The following is a 5000-nucleotide window of genomic DNA, read 5'->3' as shown; positions in this document are numbered from 1 at the left end:
CCTGAGCAACCGCATGAGAAGCGGCCTGACAAACCGCACGAGAAGCGGCCTGACAAACCGCAAAGCGGCCTGAGCAACCGCAATCGGCACGATGATGGAAGGATAAAAAGCGGCTTGGGCAACCGACTTTTGAGGCATGGATGGATGGCATGAAAAATTTATATTTTGGGGCGGCCTCCGGCGTGAAAATGGCAAACCTATAATGATGGCGGGGCTTTTTCCTACACCGCCGACGGCATGGATGGTTAACAAAAGGTAGCAAGCCCGCCAGCGGATCTGATTCCCATCCGCTAACGGCATACATGGCACGGCATGAATTGATGGTAAAAATCCTTATTAACCCCTGGCTGAATACGAATGAATCTGGTGTCAAAAGAAAGAACTCATCCAAGTGACGGGTCGCTGCTTGGGCAACAGCTTCGCCGTCGGAGAAATGAAATACACGGGTCGCTGCTTGGGCAACAGCTTCGCCGTTGTGGAAATGAAATGAGGTGTCGCTGCTTGGGCAACAGCTTCACCATTGGAGAAAATACGGGTCGCTGCTTGGGCAACAGCTTCGCCGTTGGATGAACTCAAAAATATGGTCACGGGGTCCGCTGCTGGGGCACAGCGGTCACCCCTAGGTACGGGTCGCTGCTTGGGCAACAGCGTCGCCGATGGAAGAAATTACGGGTCGCTGCTTGGGCAACAGCGTCGCCGTCGGAGAAATGAACTCTACGGGTCCGCTGCTGGGGCACAGCGGTCGCCGGTGGTGAAAAAAAAAATGAAAGGAGTACGGGTCGCTGATGGGGCACAGCGTTCACCGTGACTCGAAATGAACTCGAAAGCCACGGGGTGCTGAAGAGGGCACAGCGCAAACCCCGATTGGCGACCGCGTGGGGACGGCTCGCGCGTCCGTGTTCCCGGCGATAACGGTGAGGTTTCTGGTGCGTGCGACCGGCGATTGACCGGAGGCTAAGGTACTGCGGGTGGTGGACCCCACTCGTCCAAGGCCCCTCCGCGTCAGGGCTGACCATCGTCACTGTCACTGCATCCGCTCCGGGGCTCGTGCGTGCGAGTGGGCGTTCTCGGTCAAAGAGGTATAGTGAAAGTGTGAGGGGCGGCTGTTCGAGCCGTGTACCGAACAACGGAGAGGTTTCTGGCGCGTGCGATCGGCGATTGGCCGGAGGCTAAGGTACTGCGGGTGGTGGACCCCACTCGTCCAAGGCCCCTCCGCGTCAGGGCTGACCATCGTCGCTGTCACTGCAACCGGACGGTCACGGTCCGTGCGGTCGTCTCGCTCTCTTAAAGAGCAGTGCGACAAGACGGGCCAGGGTATAGTGCTTGCAAAGCCGGGATAACGGTGAGGACATAGTGCGTGCGACCGGTGATTGGCCGGAGGCTAAGGTACTGCGGGTGGTAGACCCCACTCGTCCAAGGCCCCTCCGCGTCAGGACTGACCATCGTACTTTATCTGCATCCGCCTCGGTCGCGTGGGTGCGGCTTGGCACGTATGACCACGTCACGCTAAAGACAACGGGGGCAGTGGAACTGAACGTGCGCAGCATAACGAAAGCCGGGATAACGGTGAGGACATAGTGCGTGCGACCGGTGATTGGCCGGAGGCTAAGGTACTGCGGGTGGTAGACCCCACTCGTCCAAGGCCCCTCCGCGTCAGGACTGACCATCGTCACTTTATCTGCATCCGCCTCGGCCTAGTATGTAATGTGGCGGTCGTCTCGCCCGTGTCTTCTGTCGGCAGGGTATAGTCGTGTGGAGGGATGGCTCGTGCGAGCTCGTGGACTGAACAACGGAGAGGTTTCTGGCGCGTGCGATCGGCGATTGACCGGAGGCTAAGGTACTGCGGGTGGTAGACCCCACTCGTCCAAGGCCCCTCCGCGTCAGGGCTGACCATCGTGCTGTCACTGCAACCGGACGGTCCCCCGCGAGCGCGTTTCGTCTCGCTCTGGCCAATTGGAGAGCCGTGACAACAAGAGCGATGCGTCTGACTCATTCGAGGTCACGGATAACGGTGAGGACACGGTGCGTGCGACCGGTGATTGACCGGAGGCTAAGGTACTGCGGGTGGTAGACCCCACTCGTCCAAGGCCCCTCCGCGTCAGGACTGACCATCGTCACTGTCTCTGCATCCGCCCGGCTGAGTTTGTTCAGCGGTCGTCTCGTTCACGTTCCACACAACCGCGCGTCGGTTTGGGATAGCTGGGTCGGCGAGACGCCGAGAGAAGAGAGTGCGTTCGAAGCTGGATAACGGTGAGGACTGGTGCGTGCGACCGGTGATTGGCCGGAGGCTAAGGTACTGCGGGTGGTAGACCCCACTCGTCCAAGGCCCCTCCGCGTCAGGACTGACCATCGTCACCTTATCTGCATCCGCCCGGTGGGGATCTGCACCGTCGACCCAAGCATGAAAACCCTCGTGTCGGTTCGGGCGAGAAAAAAGAGTTCAAGGGAAAAAGGCAACGATTTCACCATTCGAGTTCATGTGGAGGACAAAAAGAGGACAAAATGGAAACGAAATGACCATGAGTTCATCGATGGAAATGAGGACAATACTGACGAATATGGAGAGTTCTAAAATTTTGCCAAATGACACCGATGGTTGACGAGAATCCCTAAGCCACGGGGTGGGATACAAACCTGAACTAAAGACCTGCCATAGTCCGGTTTTTTTTCCCAAAAAGGGCGCATGTGGACGGAGGGCACACATGGAAACCTAACCACCAGCCGAGCCATTGCCGGAGGAAATATAACGATATGCCAAATACCATAGCCTTTGGGACAAAGCCGATTCTTGGAGGACAACAAAAATGAGACATGGTACTTGGTGAAGCACCGGACATATGGAGCCACAGGGGCCAGAAAAAGAGCCGATAGTACAGGGCAAGATGTGATGTGACGGTAACGGACATGTGTTAATGATGGTGGACATGTGTTACGAGATGAAATGCTTGGAAATCACGTAAAGAACCGATGCGTGAATGAAAATGAAAACAGATCATGTTGGGACCAGGTTGGGAACCCCTCCACAGTCTGCGACAAAAAAGCTTCCCGTGTGGGATTATTCCGGTAATAAGAAGGGAGTCAGGTGCCCGGTACCTGTACGCCACTATGAAGGCCTCTGGTGGTTGTACGCTGGTTTAAAGACTCGATTTACCCCCGCCTTGACAAATCGAGCGCCACAAAAAGTTGCGCCGTAAAAGGGCCCTGACTTTCCTTGTTGGTTCGGGTTGGCATCGCCGGGGCTTGTGAGATAAGTGCCTATTCTAGGGGGATGGAGTACACAATCTCTACGACCTCTTTGGTGCCTCTGGGTGGTTCAGGCCCGTGGGAAAAGCCTCAGAGCCGCTTCCTTGAGGAGCCGCGGGTGACTCACGGGTTACGTCATCGCCTGGAGGTGTCGGGAGTTCTTTGTTTTGTTTTGCGAAAAACCCCCGTCACGAGAAACTGTGCTTCTTCTCGGTTTGTTACGGTTGCACGCAGGTGCCGCCGGCCGTTCCCACAGTTTTCTCGTCGTGTCACCGGGCTGCTTGCGGCTATCGGTAGATGCACTGTGCACGTCTCCCTGCCACGAAAGGAAGGAGTGAAGGAAGGTTGGCAAATAACCGAATCGATCGCGTGACAAGGTACAGGGCGATCGCACGTATTGACGTGAGGCATAACGAGAGGGGGTTGGGCCTAGGGCCGGCCCCGGAGGTATCCGTCCCTGTCGATTCTCTCTCTGGGTTGACGCGCAAGAGCACGGGCATGGCAGTCCGCGCGTGCGTCCCCGGGCTAGTCTCCGGCAGCGGCGTTCCGCCTCTTAGGGTAGTCGGGCGCCGAATCCCTCCCTCTCGCCCGGACCGGACTTTCGAAGGCTCATGTAGATGGCACTTATAGACGTGTCGGGGCCCGAGAAACAATGGTCCCGCACCGCCGAGGCCGGAATGGTTACAGTTTACTGTAACCGCTATAGTCAACGTAAAGGGGTGCACGTTGCCCGTCTCTGATGCGATGAAGGTTCGGGAAGATCGATTCGATGGACGGTGGTCGAGCCCGGATCCATTACGGCGACCACCACGGACAAGGTACCCGGTTCCGCTTTTGCTCGTCTGGCGCGTGCCAACAAAACGGGGGTATATGGGTTGCCACCCGGCCCGGTCTTGTGCTACGCTCGGAGTGTTCTGGGGTTCGGGAGCCGTGGGAAAAGCCTCAGAGCCGCTTCCTTGAGGAGCCGCGGGTGACTCACGGTGCTACGTCACCGCATTCCTCCGAGGACAGTAGTTACGCCGGATCACCGGTCCCATTACCTGGCCTTCGGCGACATCTCAACGCTCACCCCTTGGGCCCCACTTTACCCAAGTCGGGATGAACCTAGGATGGGGGGAGCTCTTGATCGACCCTAGGCCCCACCGCCTAACTCAGCCAAATCAGGGGTGGATAAACCGTGCCCGCCTTGGGAGCAATAGACCTTCCGATGCTTTGCCAACTCAGGTGTTGCGATCTTGAAAGGTGTCTCCGGGCATCACTGCTCTACATGGGTGGCCGGGCAGCGGGGGGCTGACCCGGGCGGCCGCCTGGAGATGTCGGGAGGCACCTGTAGACAACTCTCAGCGGTGGATCACTCGGCTCGTGCGTCGATGAAGAACGCAGCTAGCTGCGAGAATTAATGTGAATTGCAGGACACATTGATCATCGACACTTTGAACGCAACTCGCGGCCCCGGGTCCCTCCCGGGGCCACGTCTGTCTGAGCGTCGCCTGACATTCAATCGGGCCCGACCGCGGCGGTGAGGGGCGGCACCGTTCCGCGGCGTGGCCCGCGACTGGGGATGCAAGATCGGGGAAAGTGTTATGCCAGCACGCACCCCGACCCCCTAAGTAAAGCCAGATACGGGGCTCGTCCATGCCCGTACAGAGAAGTGGTCGAGAGAGCGAGATTTCGGGGAACATGCATATGTGAGCGAGGCATGTCTTTGAGATCCACAAAGACCTCACAGTCCGCGGTCACGAGGCGGTCATTTGGAT

At 57.9% G+C, this 5000-nt stretch overlaps 1 non-coding gene across 1 annotated transcript; it reads left to right on the top strand.

Moving 5' to 3' along the window:
- Positions 1-4578: 4578 nt before the first annotated feature.
- Positions 4579-4732, top strand: LOC144193014 (5.8S ribosomal RNA). The gene has a single exon (XR_013325556.1). It is a non-coding gene; the product is annotated as a 5.8S ribosomal RNA (ribosomal RNA).
- Positions 4733-5000: the final 268 nt, after the last annotated feature.

Source organism: Stigmatopora nigra, unplaced genomic scaffold (assembly GCF_051989575.1).
Source record: "Stigmatopora nigra isolate UIUO_SnigA unplaced genomic scaffold, RoL_Snig_1.1 HiC_scaffold_42, whole genome shotgun sequence".
NCBI classification, from domain to species: Eukaryota; Metazoa; Chordata; class Actinopteri; order Syngnathiformes; family Syngnathidae; genus Stigmatopora; species Stigmatopora nigra.
This window is presented reverse-complemented; position numbering and strand designations above follow the sequence as displayed.